This window comes from Crocuta crocuta, unplaced genomic scaffold (genome assembly GCF_008692635.1).
Source record: "Crocuta crocuta isolate KB4526 unplaced genomic scaffold, BGI_CrCroc_1.0 scaffold218, whole genome shotgun sequence".
Lineage (NCBI taxonomy): Eukaryota > Metazoa > Chordata > Mammalia > Carnivora > Hyaenidae > Crocuta > Crocuta crocuta.
The window spans coordinates 9093503-9115610 of record NW_027533170.1 but is presented as its reverse complement, the minus strand read 5'-3'; positions in this window follow the sequence as shown (position 1 = coordinate 9115610).

Sequence of the window (22108 nt, the reverse complement as noted above, 5' to 3'; positions counted from 1 at the left end):
CGTCTTCCTGATGACCGGATGGACGGCCGCTCAAGCTGAGTCTTTGCAAGACTGAAGCAGGCCATCAGCAAGTCTGGCTTATCCAGTGCCTTCCCTGGCCATCTGTCTGCAGGAGCCCACATGGAAGGGGGAGAGTGTGGCCTCTGCCTCAAGGGCCACCTGCTTCCCGTGAGTGTCACGGGCTGAGGTCCAGGCTTCCTGCAGGGCTCAGGCATGTCCCGGAGCCAGCTTGGTTTGCCCAAGGGACCCCAGCGTAGGAGGTCCCCAAATCCATCCCACCGGCAGCCAGCAATGCGGCCTCTTCAGGCTGGACTGAGGATTAAACACAGCAAAGTGTCTGTTCCCCATTCAGTCATTGTTACATGTGGATGTGGTTATTTTACACATGGTAAAAAGCAGACAGCCAGCACAGTAGACCTAGGAGGTCATATATATTGTTGGTAAGGAAGATGCAAATTTTATAAACATTTTTAAGTTTATTCATTCCTCTGGAGAGAGAAAGGGAGTATGTGTGTGTGCTTGAGCAGGGGAGGGGCAGAAAGAGAGAGAGATCCCAAGCAGGCTCAGAACCGTCAGCACAGAACCCGACGCTGGGCTCAAACCTATGAACCACAAGATCATGATTCTGAGCTAAAGTCAAGAGACGGACACTCAACTGACTGAGCCACCCGGGTGCCCCAGGACAATGCTAATTTTAAAATGTGAATTGATAGGAGGAACGTGATTAGCTGAATAGCTGTGCAAGAAGCAGTCAGGCCTGGAAATATCCCAAAAGTGACCCTGGAATGTCTCATTCAACTAACGCTGAAATGGGGGGTTTCATATCCCAAAGTCCCTAAGCCTGAGGCTGGGCTCTTGGAGGGATGCTAGATGCTGCCCAAGACAAGTGTGCCCAGGAGGGGTGTACAAGGCAGGTGCACCCAGGACAGGTGTGCCCAGGAGAAGCCCCATCCGTGTCACCCACCTGTACCTGGCATACAGGTATCCCCGGTCCTGGGAAGGCCCCCCTCCTGGCTGGTGTCCTCCCTCCTACAGCACCCCTCAGGTATTCCACATGCTGCCACCTGTGACCCAGGGTCCAGCACGGAGGAAGTGGGGTGAACTGGGTTCTGAGCCAGGGATGAGTCACTCGCCACAGTTCTTGTCATGAGAACAAGAGCAGCCTCGTGCAGGTGAGCAAGTGCAGGTGATGGCGTGGGCCACACGAGAGGAGACAGTGAGCCCAGGCTCCTGCTGTCATGATCACGCTGACGGCCCTTCCCCCTCTCGACTGCTCCAGACCCCTTTCTGCCAAGGCACCGTTGTGCTCTCCGATACCCACATGCTCATGTTCAAGCACGTGTGTGTTAGCCGTGTTTGGACTATGACTTTCTCTGAAGCAGAGCGGCTGGTTCACACCCTTACCCCCTCTCCACCAGCACGAGGCAGTGCAGTGGTGGCCACTATATTAGGAGGCTCCGGGCGGGTGGTAGAGCCGGTCTGTGTGTCCTCAAATCAGCAACCTCGCTGGTCAAGGTTCTTGCCAGCCTGAGCATCGGAATTAAGCAGGGTGACCAGGAGCAGAGGCATCTGTGAGCCCTCTGGAGGCAGAGAGCAGGGGCAGATGTCCGATGCCCGCAGCTGACCAGGTGGCTCTTCCCCCAGTGGTGACATGTCCCGGCCTCTGAGGCAGGGGCTCCCTGGCTTCTGCAGTGCTGGACATGGCCATGTGGCCTTTTAGACAGGCTTCGAGTTCTAGCCCAGCTGCCTCCTTGAGTACCTTTCAGGACAGAGGCCAAGGAGACTGCATTCTTCTCAGGTCCCTGGGCTTGACTCTGTGCAGGGGGACAGCCTCTGGGGCCTGCGGTCAGAGTAGCCTACCATCCTTCCTGGGCCTTTCCCCACACGCGCTGCCTGGGTCTCTGTGCAGAGACCCTCCCAAGTCAGAGTCAGTCCCTGCTTCGGGCCATTCCGGACCCACTTGCAGAAGACGGTAAATGCCTGGTATCAGTTTGAGTCCCTTGGAAGCAGTGGGGGCCATTGTGTCCCTGTCATGTTCCAGCTGGGTGACCTAGCACAGATCAGGTCCTCTCCCTGAGCCTCAGTTTCCCCTTGTGTGAAATGCAGAGAAGGATGAAACTGCTTTTTGGCAAGTCTTGGGGGCAGCAGATTCACAATAGTGCGTTTGTGTACATGCAGCCCCGGTGTTGGCTGCGGCCCAGGACAGGGACTGAACCCACAATTGCGAGTGTAGCCGCCAGGCTGTGGGGGGGGGAGGGTTCAGACGCACACATGCACACATCGTCCCAGCCTTTCTGACAACGGCCTTTTCTCTGTCTGCTGGATGTTTCTGAGAGAAGCCAGAGAAAAACAGTATGTTTCTTTGTTTTATTATAACAGTGATGACTTCATCCAGCCTTGTTCTTCCCAGAAAAGATGATGACGAATTTGTTAAAGTTCAGCTGCGAGAGCCCCCTCTTAAAGCAAGAATGAGAAGTATTTAAAGGCGGCTTCTTGCTTCTTGGAGCTATTTTCAGATAAGTGGTCCTCCCCGGTGTCACTCAAACCCCACTTGGGCTCATGGCGGGTCTCCAGCTCCCACTGTCCACAGGAGAAGGGCTGGGAGCCCCTGCCCTGGTCACTCGGCCCCCAACTCCCTGGGACCATCCCATGTGAGTGGCCCCCGTACTCACAGGTCACTGTTAATAAAAAGCTGTGCAGTTTCCGACTCTTTCCCCCAGATTTCCAAATTCAGGGCAGAGACGAAATGATTTCTCTGTCCTTGAATATTTTCCAGAACCTTGACAGACATCACCAGTTAGAAGGAAATGAATGGCTCCAGAGAGTGATGTCTGTGCAGCATCAACTCTGTCCTGGCTGCTGGGTGCCCCCAGACCTCTGGGCCCCACATCCTTAGCCATCCTGCGATCCCTGGGCCCTGACAGGGACAGCCCCAGGTGCATGTGGCCAGGCCCTGGCTCTGGACTCAGAGAGAGAGAGAGCGGGACAACACAAGTGGCAGTGGAGGGTCAGAAAGCCTGGGCTGGGGGGCTATTCCTGCATGGGTAGAGCAGGCTGGGGCGACCACCCAGCTATCTGGGCATGACAGGGGCCTTGGTGTGTCCTGTTAGAAAGAAGGTGGCTCCACTGGTCCTCCTCACCCCCCCTTCGTGTGCAACGGGGCAGGGAGGGGTGTAGTGGGCAGGGCATACTGATGCCTGCTCCCATCCCCAGTAGACCCACCTATTGGAGGGTATTATGAACCCACTTTACAGATGAGGAAACTGAGGCTCAGCCAGGTGAGCGGGCTGTCTCACAGCCAGCCAGCAGGGAAGACCCCCAGGGGACCACACACTGCCTCCACTTCAGCCACAGAACCGGTCTCTGGGTCCCACAGGCTTACTCTCCAGACCATTCTTTCAAACAACTCCCAGAAGCTGCAGGGAGAAAACAAAGCATTTATTTTTGCCAACTGTTCCCCCTCCCTGAAGGCGCCTGAGAGGTGTTTGTCAGGAGGTGTGGGTGACTCATGCAGACACGCAGAGATGGAACTGGCTATTTTTGTCCCAGACTCTGACAAGCTGTGGGCAGCGTCTCTGCAGGGTGAGCGGGTGGCCCAGGCTGACCCACAGCAGGGGGGACAGGGCCGTGAAGTCAGCGTACCCAGGGCTGTAGGCGGCCCAGAGGGCAGGCTCTGAGATGGCTGGGGTGCCTGTCCACCCCAGGGTCGCCTGCCCTCTCAGCGGTTATGCTGGCTCCAGGCTGTGGGGAGGGAGGACCGTGACTCTGGCAGCTGCCCCCTGCCCTGCCGGCTCCAGGCTGTGTGCCCCCAGGTGGCCCACGCCTTCTTCCAGATCCGTCTGAGACTTGCCTCTGTGGCTGCTGCTGTAGAAACTGAAAATCCCAAATCTTGAGCATAGAGTGGTTTCTCTCCTCAGTGCTCCCACTGGGTGCTCCCTCCCCAAAGAGGTTAAGACAGTGGGGGTAGCCAGACTGGAGGGAGTGGCCAGCGTCTCACAGTGTAGTCCCCACATCCTGGAATCCAGGCCATGGCCGTCTGACCCAGCCCGTCCCCCGCCAAGGGCTTCCATTTGGAGAGGCTCTGCGGTGCTTGCAAGAGCCCCTTCCCTCCAGGCCCACACAGGGCAGGGGCCACAGAGGGGTTGTCCTGACTCCACTCGCAGGAGGGCGACACACATACTCAGCTTGGACCTGGGGAGAGACCCCACAGCTGCCAGCATGCTGGAGACTCAGCCCTGAGGACGAGGGGAGCAGGAAAGGACTGAGAGCTGGTGAGCAGGAGGCGCACAGAGAGGGGCTCAGAGCCAGAGGGGGCAGGCGGAGGTCTGGGCACCCCCAGTGCAGGATGGTGAGGAGGGAGGGCACCCGGGGAGGGCTGAGGCCATAAGAGCCATCAGAAGGTTTGGCGGGAGAGGAAACTTCGAGCAGCTTAGCCTGGCTGTAGTCCCGCAGGGATGAGGCAGGCAGGGAGAGTGGCCTCGCGGGGGGCCGGGGGAGCTAAAATCATCTCAGAGGAGGAACAGTTAGCCCTTTCATGCCTGGCCCTCCCTTCACACGTCTCAGCGGCAGATGTGTTTTTCACACAGTCTGATATTCATTCTCCATGATGGTAAATAAGACACTTGTTTTCCCGCACAAAACAGGCCACATTGCTCCCTGACAGCTGCCGCCTTGCCGGCCGGGGCACAGAGCAGCCTGGTCACCACTGTCGGCCTCAGCCGGTGGCCAGACGCTGAGGAGCCCCTTCTCCATTCTCCTCCATCAGCCCCTGCATCCCGTCACCTCCTGGCGACTGTTGTTCATTCAGCCGCCCATCCATCCGTCCATCCATCCGTGCATGCATTCATTCAGCCAGCAAGTGTTGATTGCCTGAGCCCTGCTCCAGATGCCGTGAGCAGGACAGACAAATCTGTGCCCCAGAGAAGCTCACAGCCCTGTGGGGAGGACGGCAGATGAACAAGTAGATAAAAGATGCCTGTCAACTTCACACTTGGCTAAATGCCACAGGCACACAAGACGAGGCCCAGGGCACAGTGAGTGGACTCTGAAAGCAGGTGAATGGGGAGGCACCCAGGTGAGGGCCTGGAGGAAGAGCATTCAGTGGCGGCACAGCAAGCTCAGGGCCCCGAGGCAGGAATGAGTGCAGCGTGTGCCAGAGGGCGGTGTGGGGGATGGGAGGGGGGACTAGAGACAAGGTCAGAGAGGTGGGAGCTCATGGGCCGTGAGAAGGACTTTAGGGAAGAGCCCGGGGGTGTCACCAGCTTTCACCAGTGCTGGTACCAACCATCACTCACAGCCTACACAGGCTTGTTAGCCTCCTTGTGCATGAGGGGAAACTGAGGCACAGGGAGATGCCTGCACACCCCCTTGCCCCACACATCCACTTGCCACAGCTCCTTCTCTCCCAGCAGACCAACCCTAGGACATGTCCCCTTCCGGGACCCCAGTGGCTCAGAGCACCCTTTGTGCGTCCTCCAAATGCATTGGCCAGGGCCCCCTGCCCACTGCAGTTCTGAAGGTCTCTTCCAAGAGGGGACACGGCAGCTGGACCTCCCAGGGGAACAAGAGAAGGGTGCTCTAAGGCAGAGGAGAGTGAAAAGCCTGACTTGGAGGCAGCAGTGTGGATGGCATGTTTTGGGCACAGCACGCAAGCAGATAGGTCCGGTGTAGTCTTGCTATGTTTTTTTATAAAATCGACTCATTTATCAAAATGAATGTATCTTGTAATGAAATTTTATGTTCCTACCTGAATCACCATAACTAGAAAGTGACTGTAAAAACTAATGTAACAGGGGTTCTCAGGTGGCTCAATCAGTTATACGCCTGACTTTGGCTCAGGTCATGACCTCACGGTTCGTGACTTTGATCCCTGCATCACGGGCGGCTGTCAACGCAGAACCCACTTAGATTCTCTTCCCCTTCTCTCTCCTCCACCCAACCCCCGCTCATGTTCTCTGCCTCTCTCTCTCTCAAAAATAATAAAAAATAAACAAAACAAAAAACGCTAATGTAACAAAAACAAGCATTATTAATTTGTAAAAAGAATAAAATTATGGGGCGCCTGGGTGGCGCAGTCGGTTAAGCATCCGACTTCAGCTCAGGTGATGATCTCACAGTTCATGGGTTCGAGCCCCGTGTCAGGCTCTGTGCTGACAGCTAGCTCAGAGCCTGGAGCCTGCTTCAGATTCTGTGTCTCCCTCTCTCTGATCCTCCCCTGCTCACACTATCTCTCTCTCTCTCAGAAATAAATAAAACATTAAAAAAAATTTTTTTAAGAATAAAATTAAAAATAAAAGCACTCAGTTCTGGTTCTAGGATGGCTCCATTCTACCTCTCCCAGTGAATACAACTTCAAATCTGACAGAATGCACCGAACAGCTATGTGGGGACTTGGAAAACTAAATAATAGCAGGCAGGCTGGGGAAAAAGAGCAGAATTTGAAGTGCCACCAAACTGACAGTGAGTTTGCCATTTTCCCTCTGCTGGCATTCCCCACCCCCCCTGCTGAAACCAAGGAGGGATCTTGTGCCACCAGAGAGAGGCAGGAGAAGCCCTCCGGCTCTGGCTCAAAGAGCAGGAAGGGGGTCTCTTATTACTCAGAGTCTGAAAATATGCATTTAAAAAATCTCTCTTCTGGAGGCACCTGGGCGGCTCAGTCGGTTAAACATCCCACTTCGGCTCAGGTCATGATCTCGCAGTTGGTGGGTTAGACCCCCGCATGGGGCTCTGCACTGTCAGTCAGAGCCCACAGATCCTCTGTCCCCCTCTCTCTCTGCCCTCCTCCACTCTCTCATGTTCTCTCTCTCAAAAATAAACATTTTTTTAAAGTATGGTAAAGGATACAGAGGAGCAACCAGATGGAGAGGCACATAGGGCAAGGTCTGGGGAAAGGGGGTGCAGCTTGCTTGCCCGCTCCAAGTACAGAACTTGCCAGGTCTCCGTTCACCAGTCTGGAAGCTCTCTGAACCCTGGCCTTTCTGGTTTGCATGGAGGCTTCATTACATAGGTGTGAGTCATTAAATCATTGGCCACTGGCAAGTGGTCTAACTTCCAGCCCTCTTCCATACCCCCAGGGTCAGGGGGCGGGACTGAAAGCTCCAATCACATGGTTGGCTCCATTGGCAACCACTCACCCCACCCCCCAACTTAGGCACTTTTCAGAAGTCATCTCATGGGACGCCTGGGTGGCTCAGTTGGTTAAGCCTCCAACCAGCTCAGGTCATGATCTCCCAGTTTGTGGGTTCAAGCCCCACATCAGGCTCTGTGCTGGAGCCTGCTTGGAATTCTGTATCCCCTTCTCTCTCTGCCCCTCCCCTGCTTGTGTTCTGTCTTTCAAAAACAAATAAATGTTAAAAAAAAAGTCATCTTATTAACATAAACAGGTGTGGTTGAAAGGGATTCATTATGAATCTCTCAAGGCCTGCATGACTCTTATCATTTAGGAAATTCAAATGGTTTTAGGAGCTCTTTGCCCCAGGAAAAGGGGTGAATATCTGTTTCTTCTTTCTTTCTTTCTTTCTTTCTTTCTTTCTTTCTTTCTTTCTTTCTTTCTTTCTTTCTTTCTTTCGTTTACTTTTGAGAGAGAGAGAGAGAGAGACAGTTTGAGTGGGGGATGGGCAGAGAGAGAGGGAGACACAGAATCCAAAGCAGGCTCCAGGCTCCGAGCTGTTAGCACAGAGCCTGATGCAGGGCTAGAACCCACAAACTGAAAGATCATGACCTGAGCCCAAGTCGGATGCTTAATGGACTGAGCCACCCAGGCGCCCCCCCAAATTTTTTAAATATTTATTTTTGAGAGAGAGAGCCAGAAAGAGAGAGAGCATGAGTGGGGGAGGGGCATAGAGAGAGAGACAGAATCAGAAGCAGGCTCCAGGCTCTGAGCTGTCAGCACAGAGCCTGATGTGAGGCTTGAACTCACAAACTGCAAGAACATGACCTGAGCCAAAGTAGGACTCTTAAGGACTGAGCCACCCAGGGGCCCTGTGGGATGAATATATTCCTTATTATGAATCACAATACCACAGAGGTCCTTGCCGGGAGACACATCCCAGCAAGCCCTGAATGAGGGGAATCAGCCAGCTGGAGTGAAGGAAGGGAGCTCCTGGCCGATTGTGTTCCGGAGCTGAGCCATTTGGAGGGCAGATGGTATCTGATTGGCCTCTCTAGCCCTCCAGCTGTTCGTTAGTCCTGGCAATCCCCTCTCCCCCCACCCCCCCACCTGGGAGTGTAGATGGAGGTCTGTTTGGACCCCTGCCCTCCCGGCTGCATCCAAGGCACTAAAGTGTGGGAAGCCAGGATGAGGCACTGGAGGTCAGAGGCCCCTCAGCCTGGGGATCGTAGCCCCACCTGGGCCACGCAGGTGAACCAGGTTTCAGCCGCGTGGCTCTCTGCGACCCCTCCCTCTCTTCTGCAAGCCTGGGAGACACTTCTCTAGCCTGGAGGCTGTGGAGGAGACCTGCCTGTCCCCACGGTGTCTGTCCCAGGCATGTAAAATGCAGAGGCCTGGGAGAGACCTGTTTCACCTCCTTTCTGGGGCTGGGGAAAGGAGCACAGGCTGGCTGGGGGCAGGCGGGGTAGGGGCCGCTGTGGGGAAACCGGCCACTCTCTTAAGTGATGCCCCTCCTCCTTTCAGTATCCATGACTTTTCAGGGGAAGGGGCCGAACAGAGGCAGGTACCCCTGCTCAGGTTTTCTGTCATCCATCTTGTTGACACACTTCTCTAATGCCACCACCTTGTGTTACACCATAAATACGGATGCCATGGATGTGTATGTAAATAGCAACACGCCAAGGCAAACATGCCTTAAAACCCGGATCCACTGGGTTTTCACAGGCAAGTTCTCATGCTGCGTGTGGATTATTGCTGCTGAGAAACTCTTCACGAAGGAAATACTCTTTTCAGTTTCCCCCCTCTTGTGCTCCTAGCTAAAGGTTAACTTTCTTTTTTTTTAAATCTTTTTATTATTTATTTTTTTAAATTTTTTTAAATGTTTTTATTTATTTCTAGGCGAGAGAGAGAGACAGCGTGAGCAGGGAAGGGTCAGAGAGAGAGGGAGACACAGACTCTGAAACAGGCTCCAGGCCCTGAGCTGGCAGTCAGCACAGAGCCCGACGTGGGACTCGAACCCACGAACTGTGAGATCATGACCTAAGCGAAAGTCGGATGCTTAACTAACTAAGCCACCCAGGTGCCCCTTTTTATTATTTATTTTGAGAGAGAGAGAACAAGTAGGGGAGGGGCAGAGAGAGAGTCAGAGAGAATCCCAAGGAGGCCCCTCACTGCCAGCATGGAGCCCGATGGGGGGCCCGAACCCACGTACCCAGAGATGATGACTCCAGAGCTGAAACCAAGAGCCGGACGCTCAACTGACTGAGTCACCTGCAGCGCCCTGAGGTTAACTTTCCATTTGTTAGCTTGAAAGCTTTCCTAACACTGTATTGTGGGTGACGGGCATATAGTGTGTGGCTTATGGGCAGTAGGGAGCCAGGTTTTTCTTTGCAGACGCAAGGCTGGCACAGATGATGGCGATGATGCTAGAATTGCATTAGGGGTAGGGATCTGTGTAAGGGCGGCTTGAGGGTCTTTCCCTGGAATCTGTGCTACAGGGAGCCAGGTGGAGTGAGCCCAGGTGGGGAAGCAGGGGCCAGTGTGTGTCACCGACACAGGGGACATTCTTTCCAGCGTGGAGCCCACCCCTCACACAGCCTGAAGAAAATTGTCTCAGTTCACAGAACAGCAGCATACCCAGGCCGGGGGTACCCAGATGCCAAGTGCACATGGAAGCAAGTGGTGCCTTAACTGGACCCCGGAGCCTTCACTGACCCATCTCTGCTCCTCTCTGCCCAGCCAGAGCCAAATGGCTCGTTGCAGGAGGGACCCGGGAGGGGTGCTGGGCTGAGACACCAGGAACTAGGGGGAATCTGCAGGAAATATCTCCAAGGTAGCAAAGAGTTCCACCAGTATGTCCCGTCCACCTTCCATGGGATAAATGACACCACCGGTGGGCGGGCGTGAGCCCTGTAGGCGGAACTGTCGCCGGAGCAATTTTTTGGCATCAAGATTCTCTCCACTTCCGGTGATACCGGCCCAGGTCAAATTGGCCCAAACAAAACAAAACAAAACAAAACAAAAAAGGGAATCAACTGTGTCACATACCAAAAAACCTAACTGGGGCGCCTGGGTGGCTCAGTCGGTCAAGCGTCCGACTTCGACTCAGGTCATGATTTCATGGTTCATGGGTTCGAGCCCAGCGTCAGGCTCTGTGCTGACAGCTCAGAGCCTGGAGCCTGCTTCGGATTCTGTGTCTCCCTCTCTCTCTGACCCTCCCCTGCTCATGCTCTCTCTCTCTCTCTCAGAAATAAATAAAACATTTTAAAAAAAAATTTATTTAAGCCTAACAGCAGGGCTAACTTTGGGTGCAGCAGGAATCCAAACACTGCTCAAGGCTTTTCTTCCTGCCCCCTCTCAGGGGCAGAAAGGGGCCTTCCCAGCCTCTCTTTGGTGGCTAGATGGCCACCAGCAGCTCAGGCTTTCATCTGCTCAATCTCCATTCCTGCTGGAAAGAGACCATCAGGAGGGCAGGCTGACCACCCTGCGCCCACTGAAACCTCCACTGAAACACACTGTGGTTAAACATACATACATACACACACACACACACACACACACACAGAATAGCAGTAGGAGTAGCAACAGCAAGAACCTTTAGGAAGCTGGAAAGCAGATGGATGAGTAACCAATGATAGAACAGACCTGAAAAGTCAAAGCCCAGCCCACGGACTAAGTAAGGGGGTTGGTTCTGGTCAGGAGTTAGGCCCACGGCTTCTTTCCCAGCCTCTGGTTAGAGTTCCTCCCCCAAGCAGCCCACCCTGATTTCCCCACCATGAGCTATTCCGGAAGCCCTGCCCTTCCCCTCAGAATATCCAGTCAGCTTCTTAGTCTCTATCTGACAGCCAAGGATTCCCAGACACCTGAAGAATCCTGCTGAGAGGGCCCATGTTGACCAAGACAAATGAGGGGGGAAAGGCAAACGGGGACAGACAAAAGCAATGAAGGAAGAAGAGAATTTCTAATAAAACGAGGTTACTAAACAACAACAACAACAAAAACAAGGTTACTAATATCCTCAGAGAGGTAAGAGAAGACTTTACATCTATGAGAAAAGAACAGAGTGTCATACATTTGAAAAGGAACAGTTGAAAAGAAAACTACCTCACAGAAATTCAAAACATGTCAATAGAAATATACAATAGAAGGTTCAGAATGCAAAATTAAAAACTTTTCAGAGAGTAGAGTGATATGAGGTTTTTTTAATGGAAAATAGAAAAGAAAGGATAAAAAAATTGGAAGGCAAGTCCAGGAGGTCCAATATGAGTACTAAGAGTTCCAAGCAAAGAAAAAAGAGGAAGTCTTCAGTGAAATTACTTAGTAAAATATCCCAGCACTGAATAGCGTGAGTTCCTGTCTGGAAAGGGCTCCATATGAGGGGTGGATGACCTGTACCAAGGTGCATCATTGTAAAATTTCAGGACACTCAGGGCTGCAATGAACAGCCATCTTGGGTTGCCTACGACTGAAGGCTTTCTTAGGAAATGGAACTTTCGACGCTAAAACCAGGATGGTCCTGGGAAAGCCAGAATGGCTGGTCATCCTGCTGGGACCAAAAGAAAAAAAAATCTACAAAGCTCAGAGAGCTTTGACAATGTCTTCAAGACAATGTCTCCTAAATTCTGAAGAAATATGATTTCTGATTTAGAATTCTATACCCTGCTAAGCTTTCAGTCATTCTAGCAAGTGTGATGGTAAAGGGAGAACATTTCCAGGCATGTAGGGTCTCAAGAACTTTTTCGTAAGCATCTATTCTCAAGAAGTTACTGGGACATGCTCCATCAGAATGAAAGAATAAACCAAGAGAAATGGGAAGACAAGATACAGGAAGCGGGAGCCCAACACAAGAGATGAGGAGGGAATCCCTCAGAGGATGCTGGGGCGATCCCAGAACAACAGCTCTGCTCTGGATGTGGAGGGCAGCTGAGCTGTCCTGCCTCTGTGTGACCCGAGACAGGCAGACAGACAGTCATCACTAAGACCCTCCCCTCTTCCACCAGGCCATCCTCTTTTTTTTTTTTTAATGTTTTATTTATTTCTGAGAGAGAGAGAGAGAGACAGAGTGAGTAGGGTAGGGTCAGAGAGAGAGAGAAACACAGATTCTGAAACAAGCTCCAGGCTCTGAGCTGGCTGTCAGCACAGAGCCCAATGGGGCTCGAACCCACAAACCGTGAGATCATGACCTGAGCCGAAGTCACACGCTCAACCGACTGAGCTACCCAGGCGCCCCTCCATCAGGCCATCCTCTTAACCCAAGGACAGAACGCCCAGGAGAGCTTGGCCCAGATTCTCATCAGGACTTGGCTGGTCCTGACCATGTGCTGCTGAGGGTCTCTCCCCTCGTGCTCTGCTGAGGACACATGTATCACTCCTGGAAGTTCTCAGCTCCCCCCTCCCCGCCCCCCCTCCAGCCGGAGGCAGGCCATGGGGGCTCGGCAGTGGATGCCTCTGACCGTACTTCTATCCAGTGCCTGGTCCACACCTCAGCCTTGCCAGGCCCCCGACTGTGGAGAGCCCTGTTTTTCCCCAGACTCACGTGTGACCTTGCTCAGCACTTTGCCGGGAGGGGCCTCGTCAGCTCCCAGCCAAGGGGAAGTCGGACCACGACCCCGGAGACTGTTCTCATCCCCTCCTGGAGCCTCTGTCCGGTGTGCTTACCTTCTGTTTTCAAGATCAGGTGGTGTACTGTCTGGGATGGATACACAGGTGGAAGTATAAAGAAAAATAAGGAAATAATTAGCACGATAGGATGATCATCAGCTAGAGTTGAGGGTTGAGAGGTCAGCTTGATTGTGGAAGCTTTGTAAGGGGTTTTAAGGTGCTGATAATGCTCTTTATGAGCTTGGGTATCAGTTCACAGAGGTTCATTTAGTTATAATAATTAAAAATTATTATAATTTAAATTGCAGATGTGTTTATAAACTCTTTTGTGTTTAATTTTTGTATAAGAGAGGAGGGGCACCTGGCTGGATCAGTCGGTTAAGTGTCCAGCCCTTGACTTTGGCTCAGGTCATGGTCTCATGGCTCATGAGTTCAAGCCCCACCTGGGGCTCTGCGCTGAGAGTGTAGAGCCTGCTTGGGATTCTCTCTCTCCCCCTCTCTCTGCCCCTCCCCCTCTTACTTGCACGCACACACACACTCTTTCTCTCAAAATAAATAAACTTTAAGCAGTAATAATAAGGGGTGTCTGGGTGGCTCAGTCAGTTAAGCGTCTGACTTCAGCTTAGGTCATAATCTCACAGCTCGTGGGTTCAAACGCCATATCCAGCTCTGAGCTGTCAGCACAGAGCCAGGAGCCTGCTTTGGATTCTGTGTCTCCATTGCTCTCTGCCCCTTCTTGAATCATGCTCTGTCTCTTTCTCTCTCTCTCTCTCTCTCTCTCTCTCTCTCAAAAATAAATAAACATTAAAAATAATTTTAATAAAATATTAAAAATATAGAAAGGAAAAATATCAAGAGAACATCTCTATGGGGTGATCTCCAGACAAGGCCCAGGGTTTACCCTGATTAGATAACCCAGGTTCCTGCTCAGGGACAGGAAGAGGAATGCTGACTTTCACTGGCCAGGACCCAGTTAACCCCCAACCCCACCCTAACCAGGGGTCCAGCCAGTGGGGAGAGGTGGTTCCAGGAAGTAAGGAAGCATGGCGATTGGGAGCCCAAAACAAAACCCCTTCTCTGTGGTTTGGGGGAGAAATCGGGCAGTATATTTTGATTCCCTTGAAAGGACTGGTGTTCTTAAGCCCAATGGCTCTCCTTATAGACATGTGTCCTCAGGAAATAAGGATGTAGACCAAGAGTGAGGGACCGTACGGATTATGGAGCAAGAGAGAGGCCAACTTTTCCCTCTTTGAAGAGCTCTATTTTTGGTTACCAGCCTATGGCAGGTCTTGGTGCTCTCAACCTGTGCGCGACGGACTGGCTGCAAGCTGGCCCCTGAGCTCTCAGAACCTGGAGCTTCCTGAGATGAGGAAGCCGCAGGTTCTGTCAGCAGGAGCTGAGGGCCATATGGCATATAAAAATAACTCAGGCCAGTCCTCCCGTCACAGCCAGGTCTGTTGGGTGGCCTCCGGAAGACAAGGGCGGTGCATTCCCAGCTGAGGCAAGCAGAATCCCTGGCTCAGGCCCTCGTGACCTACAGCATCCCTTCAGACACCAGGGAACAGAGAGGAGCCCTTTATGAGGCCCAAACTGGAATGAGGTGAACGTCTCAGACCCAGGCTTTGTTGAGGAGGAAGCAGTAGGGGCATTTTGTGGACACTGGACAAGATGCTGCCACTGCTCAGAGCAGCAGGCATGAGTTGACGTGGTCCTGGGCCCTACCCAGGGTGGAAACTTTCTCCCCTAAGGTTTCTTTGAGAGTCAGGAAGAACTTGGCTGTAGGCTGAGGTCTCTTCCTCAGCTGAATCCATTAGGGACTGCTCACCGGGCTCCCTGCCTCCTAGAAGTCAAGCTACATTGGTATTCCCGATATTCAGGTTGCCCTCCCTCAGCTCCCCACCTCTCAGCCCTGCTCCTTTGCTGAATCTCTAGACCAAAGCTTTCTTCCGCTCAGCTTTTACCAGTTTCCTCTACCACGAACAGGGCCAAGAGCTGGGCCTGGAGTCAGAAGCCCAGGGGCCTGGGGTACTAGTCACTGAGCTGGTACCCCTGCACATTCTGCTTTACCTTTCAGGGTCCAGGTTTTCTCATCTATGAAGTGGGTAATCATTCCCATATGGCTGTTTTAAGGATTAAGTGACATGTGAGAACAAAAGACACATAAAGCATGTGAACTGAAACCTGGGATGTAGAAACTGTCTGGGTGAAGTGGAACGGGCACTTTGCCCAGGATGTTTGGAAAAGACCCCAAGTTCAGTCCCACCACCACCACCACCCAACCAAGGACACAGGGACTGTTCCTGTTCCTGCAGAAGCAGCCCCAAGCAAAGATGCTCATTTGACTCCTTTAATAATGCCCTGATCTGGCTGGAGCTCCAGATAGGCTACCTGGGGAGCAAGTTTCATGAGGAAACCTGTAATTCAAGACTCCTCTTGGAGCTTCTGCAGGCCCTGAACAGACAGAAGTAAACAGAACAAGGCTGAAACATGGGCTCTGAGGAGGTCCAGCTGGACGGGAGCAGGCACTCTTTCTCACGACAGGGGAAGGAAGAGAGCTGGGGTTTTTGGGACACACATAGCGCCAGGAGCTGTGTGCCTCAGCTCCTCCCACAAAGCTGCAGGGGGACCAGGAACATCATACTGGAAGGCTCTCAGCTCTATTCCAGAGCACACCCCAGCCCTGACAGAAAGATCGAACAATATAGGATGCTTACTCTCCCCAGCACTATTCTCTCTGTTTCTCCTGAAAAGTTCTGTCCAATGTGTTATGATAAGAAAAGTGTGTGAGCTTCAACTACCAGAAAGGAAGAGATTAAATTACCATGAATTGTAGACATAATTGTCTTCTGGAAAAACAAGACTGTTAGGACTAATGAGTTATAAAAACCCACATATAAAATCCAATAGCAATATACAGTTAAAGATATAATGGGGAGAGGAGGGCATCAGGGAAGACAGGGGAGCAGGAAGCACCAAGACTCTTCAGCCGGACAGCTGCACTGGCAGAATCCGTCTGGTGTAACTATCTTAGAACTACAGAGCCTCTTCAAAGACGTGCAGCTCCCATTGGTTAATTTTGGTCATTTAAGATCTTAGCACAGTAGCAGCTACCCATCTCCATGCCACCCCACCCCCCAGCTTCTTGGCAGGCAGCCATGCACAGGTTCCTGGGATAGCTTAACCAGGTTATGGGAGCCAAGGTGGGCGATAAGGGCCTTGTCCTGCAAATTCTGATGCTTATCGCCGTTTCTGATCACAGAGGTGTGGATACAGAGGAAGGCCACCATTGCTGCAATTGGTACGGGCTGAAGAAGCTTCCAGGGGATTTAAAGGGCCTATTGTTTTCCCCTTCATTTCTTCATTTTTCCCTGTTTGGGAGCTGGACTTTAAAGGATTTGGATATTCAGAAGCAACCATGTATGTATACAAGGGAATTTGTAAAGTTACTGCATATGCCCAGAGAAGGGCATAGGCTCAGAAAACACCCAAAGGATTGTAAATGTATACCTCAGTCTTATCCCAGCCTAGGGGCACCCTACAACAACTTTGGAAGGAAGGAAGGAGGGCAGGGAAGGGAAGGGAAGGGAAGGGAAGGGAAGGGAAGGGAAGGGAAGGGAAGGGAAGGGGGGAAAAGAAAGAAAACCCTGCAGAAATCTGACTTCCAGAGTTACCACATTATAAGATTCACACATCCCATTGTTAACAACAACAAGGCACAACCTACAAATAAACAGGAAAGTATGAACCATTAAAGGGAGAAGATTATTCAAAGAAGCCATCCCTTAGGCGCCTGGGTGGCTCGGTTGGTTGAGCAACCAACTCTTGATTTTGGCTCAGGTCATGATCTCACAGTTTGTGGGTTTGAGCCCCACGTCAGCCTCCATGCTGACAGTGTGCAGCCTGCTTCGGATTCTCTCTCCCTCTCTTTCTACCCCTCCCCTGCTTGTGCTCGCTCTCTCTTGCTCTCTCTCTCTCTCACTCTCAAAATAAATAAATAAACATTTGAAAAAAGGTAGATAGTAAAGAAAACTATGTGTAAGTAAAATAGAAATATCAACAAAGAGACAGCATAAAAAGAAACCAAAAACAAATTTTGGAAAAGAACAATGCAATACCTGAAATTAGAATTTCACTGCAAGTATCTAAAAAGCAGATTTGAAGAGACAGGAAAATCAGTGAACTTGAAGATAGGATAATTGAAATTATTGATTCTGAGGGAACAGGGGGAAAAAGACTGAAGGAAAATGAACAAAACCTAAGGATCCTGGGGGACACCACTAAATAAACCACAATGTTGTGAGAGTCCCAGAAAGAGAAAAGAGAGGGGGTGCCTGGGTGGCTTAGTGGTTAAGCTTCTGACTTTCGCTTAGGTCATGATCTCGCAGTTCTTGGGTTCGAGCCCCACGTCGGGCTCTGTGCTGACTGCCAGCTCAGAGCCTGGAGCCTATTTCCGAGTCTGTGTCTCCCTCTCTCCCTGACCCTCCCCTCTTCATGCTGTCTCTCTCTCCTAGAAATAAATAAAAATATTAAAAAAAAAAAAAAGGGGGGGAGCATATGAGTGGTTCAGTCAGTTAAGCATCCGACTTCAGCTCAGGTCATGATCTCACTGTCCGTGGGTTCAAGCCCCCTGTCAGCCTCTGTGCTGGCAGCTCAGAGCCTGGAGCCTGCTTCGGATTCTGTGTCTCCCTCTCTCTCTGCCCCTCCCCTACTCACACTCTGTCTCTCTCTCTCTCTGTCTCTCAAAAGTGAATAAATGTTTTAAAAAATTAAAAATAATTGTTAGGGTGCTTGGTTGGCTCAGTCAGTTAAGTGTCCAACTTAATTTTGGCTCAGGTCATGATCTCATGATTAAGTCCCACATCAGGCTCTGCACTGGGTGCTTAAGATTCTCTCTCTCTTCCTGTCTCTCTGCCCCACCCTGCTTGTGTTCTGTCTCTCTCTGTCTCTCAAAAATGAATAAATTAAAAAAAAATTTTTTTTAAGTTGGGGGATGATGGACACCTGGGTGGCTCTGTTGGCTGAGTGTCCTATTCAGGTCATGATCCCATGACTCTGGGATCATCCCCCGCTCACACTTGTTCCCTCTTAAACAACAACAACAACAACAGGGAATGGAAGAAAGATTATCCTCTGGGTCTGGGTCTGGGTCGATCTTATAATCCCACCTGATCCAACACTTGTCTGTCTCCCATAGAGGAGTTAGGTTTAGCCACACAGTCCCAAAACATTGTCCAGCACTACACCCTGGCGGCAAGTGGGCTCTGGGTCTGAACCATGAGCAACACAAGAAGGAAGGATGCTTGCCACCTGCAGGATGGCTCTCCAGGGAGGCCTCTTCCCACCTCCTCTGCAGACACCATGCAGACTGGCTGCCTTATAACTGTCAGGAGAGCCCCAGGACCTCCAGATACTGGGTTTGGAGATCTGAACATGAAGAGACAGATGCATCTGAGGGGTGGGGGCTGGGCAGCCAGAGTAGGGGACATGAGCAGGGAAAATGGAGGCAGAAGTGCATGCCTAGTTGGGGGAAGCTGTGACTCTGAAGTCTGCCTACAGGGGTCAGGCCCCTTCAGGCCAGGTTCGCTTCAGGAGCATTTTTCAGGATGGCAGCGTCTGATTGGCTCAGTTTGGGCTGGTGCCCACCCTTTGGCCAGCTGAGGGCCGAGCCTCCCTGACAGACTCACCAGTATGTTCAGTATTCGTTAGAGAGTGTGGTTGTTTCCCCAAGCAAACCCCTGGTGTTCTGGCCAGAAGGAGAGGAAAGGAAATGGATGCTGAGAAGGCAGACTCAACAGATGGAGGCGGCACTGGGGAAGCAGGGGGAGGACTTGGGTCCAGAACTAAGGTCTGGGGTGGGAAGGAGACGCAGCACCTGAGGCTGGCGCCCAGGGGCCAAACACGATGTCTAGAAGGGCTGGCCTGTCCCAGGAGGGGCCGCGGTGATCCCTCCGCCAGCCAGCACACCAAGTCCCCTGAAGGCTGTGGTTTGGGGACGCCAGCATCAGTGCCCGCACAGGCTGGTGGACAGAACAGGACCCAGGACTCAAACACACCTGTGCTCAAGTCTCAGCTCTGCCAGGTACTCAGCGTGTGAGCTGGGCACCAGCCACTCACTCTCTGAGCCTTACATTCCTCGTCTGTAAGAAGGGAGGGCTAAGGGATGAGATGAGGGGTCTGGCAGGGGGGTGTGGCCCCGCATCCTTCCCAGGCCAGGACCCCAGGTGTCTCTCTCCTGCTCCTTCCTCCGCACGGACTTACCACTTGAATGGCTGGTATGTCAGCCACATCCGCCTCTGTGCTATTTAATCTCGGGCTTCACTGCTTCTCACCTGCATCACTGAGTCACTTGAACAGAACGCATCTTGACCAAGCACCCACTAAGAATCTACTGGGTGGGAGGGCTGACCCTGGGGGTGCAGCAGTGAGCAAGCCAGTCCCCTCCTAGAGGGGGCGCAGCACAGGAAGAGCCACGCGGGGCCGGGAGGCCACCCAGCAGGCAGGTCGGGTGTGTACCAAGGCCTGGTGAGTCTCTTTTCCCAGGACAAGAGGGTCTTCCCCTGGCAGGTCAAAGAGTGCAAAGAGTGGCTTGGCCACTCTCGGTTGTTTGAGGAAGTAAGGTATCTGTGCCCCTCAGTGACATCATCACAGGGTGGGCATGCCCCGACCACAGCACCCACTGCAGCCCTGGGATTGGTTCAGAGGCTTTGTTTGATGACTGGGCTGGAATGAAGGACACTAAACCAGTAACAGTGAAGGGGGTGGGAATGCATATCAATGACACCTTTTCAGTGCCCCATTGTATCTTATTCGCTCCTATAATATGTTCTGTATTGCGCTATGTGTGCAGTGGTCTCTCCTTTTTTAATATAATTTTTAACATTTATTTGTTTATTTTAAGAGGTGAGGGGAGGGACAGAGAGAGGGGGGAGAGAGAATCCCAATTAGGCTCCACGAGACTCCATCTGGGGAACTTCGAGATCATGACCTCAGCAGAAACCAACNGGGGAGTTCTATTGTTAGTTTCCTGAGGAACCTCCACACTGTTTTCCAGAGGGCATGCCCCTCTCCTTCTATACCACGACCTCTTCTGTGTTGTCACCAAGTCTTCATGACCCCACCTCGGTGATAGCAGACACCCTACTAACCGGTGCACGCTAATGTCCTGTCCTCTCCTTTCGTTCATCTGTGGCGCTCTGGATTTCATCCGCTGCTTAGTTCGTGCCAAAGCAAACCCGTCTCCCCCGCTTCTCCCCTTCAGATGATTTTCTTGGGATGCGTTTCCAAGGGTTTGACTGAAGTGAAAGGACACTATTGAAGTTCAGGCTGTTGGCACATGGAGCCAGACCTTGTACAATTCAGAGGGGCTGGGACAAGGTACACCCCTGCCCGGCTGTACTTAATGGGCTGCTCCGACACACCTGACGACGTGGGCTGTTTCATGCAGTCCTGTGCATTTACTGGGTGTAAAGCAGAAGCCCACCAGAGTCATACCTTGTGCATGTCTGTTCACACATGTGGAGCCCCAGGTCCCCAGCAGAGCAGAGGAGAGAGAATGAAACCGTTCTTCGGAGGGCACAGGGGGAACAGCGTGCCAGCAGTGTCCCCAGCCGGGATAAGCCCTCAGGCTCAGACCCTGTCTCTGCTGGCCCCAGGCCCCCAGCCCCCACGCACACATACCATGCAGGCTGTGTTCACAGAAGCACAGATTGGAAAACTTACTGGTGATTTCAAGGATTTTTCAAGGAAAATTGTGACACTAGACAATTTTCCCATCATCACTGGCCTTTAAAAAAAAAAATTGTGGTAGGGATGCATGGATGGCTCGGTTCTACTTCAGCCCAAGTCATGATCTCACGGTTTGTGGGTTCGAGCCCCACGTGGGACTCTGTGCTGACAGCTCAGAGCCCAGAGCCTGCTTTGGATTCTGTATCTCCCTCTCTGCCCCTCCCCACTCACATTCTGTCTCTCTCTCTCTCTCTCTCAAAAATACACATTTAAAAAATGTTTCAATTGTGGTAAAATACACATAACATAAAATGTACCATCACAGCCTTTATAAGGGCACCGTGCAATGGTATTAAATGCACTCATATTGTTGTGTGGCCATCCCTGCTATCCATTCAAGTAACTCTTTACATCTTGCAAAACTGAAACTCTGTCCCCATTAAACACTAACTCTCCATTTCCCCCTCCCCCCAGCCCCTGGCAACCACATTCCCTTTTCTGTCTCTATGAAGTGACTACTCTAGTACCTTACATAGGCGGAAGCACACAGTATTTGTCCTTCGGTGGCTGGCCTTTCTCACCTAGCATAATGTCCTCAAGCTTCATCCATGCTGTAGTGCATGTCAGAAGGTCCTTCCTTTTTAAGGGTGAATAATATTCCATTGTAAGGATAGCCCACATTTTGTTCATTCCTTCATCATAAGTGGACACTTAAGTTGCTGCATCATTGGCTTTTTAAATTTTTTTTTAATTTTTAATTTATTTTGAGAGAGAGCAAGCAGGGGAGGGGCAGAGAGGGAGAGAGAGAGAGAAAGAATCCAAAGCAGACTCTGCACTGTCAGTGCAGAGCCCCATGCGGGGCTCAAACTCACAAACAGTGAGATCATGACCTGAGCTAAAGTCAGATGCTTAACTGACTGAGCCACCCAGGTGCCCCTGCAACACAGGCTTTTAAAAATTATCCCTGGGCGAGCCTGGGTGGCTCATTTCGTTGAGCCTCCAACTCTTGATTTCAGCTCAGGTCAAGATCTCATGGTTTGTGTGTTCAAGCTCCACGTCTGGCTCTGTCTGCTTGGGATTCTACCTCTGCCCCTCCCCTGTGCTCACGCATTCTCTCTCTCTCTCTCTCTCTCTCTCTCCCTCTCAAAATAAATAAATAAACTTTAAAAAATTTCCCTGGACATCCAAACCATGGAATACCATGAGATCGTTAAAAAAATAAATAAAAAGAACCAAGATGCTCCCTCCTGCCATGGAAAGAGCTTCAAATCTTTGTTAGTAAAAAGGGCATAGGAGACAGGGGCACCTGGGTGGCTCAGTCAGTCAGACCTCCGACTTCGGCTCAGATCATGATCTCACAGTTTGTGAGTTCAAGCCCCACATCGGGCTCTGGGCTCCCAGCTCAGAGCCTGAACCTGCTTCAGAGTCTGTGTTTCCCTCTCTCTCTGCTCCTCCCATGTTGGTGCTCTGTGTGTCTCTCTCTCTCAAAAATAAATAAAAACGTTTTAAAAACTTAAAAAGAGCACAGGAAAATGTGTACAATATTCTAATAAAGACAGAAAAGGGACGATATATATATTTCTTCATCCTTGCCTGAAGAAGCTCTAATACAAACAGTACTTATGGGACTGGGGCATGGGGGGGGGGGTCTGTCTTCCCATGGCTGTGTTTTTG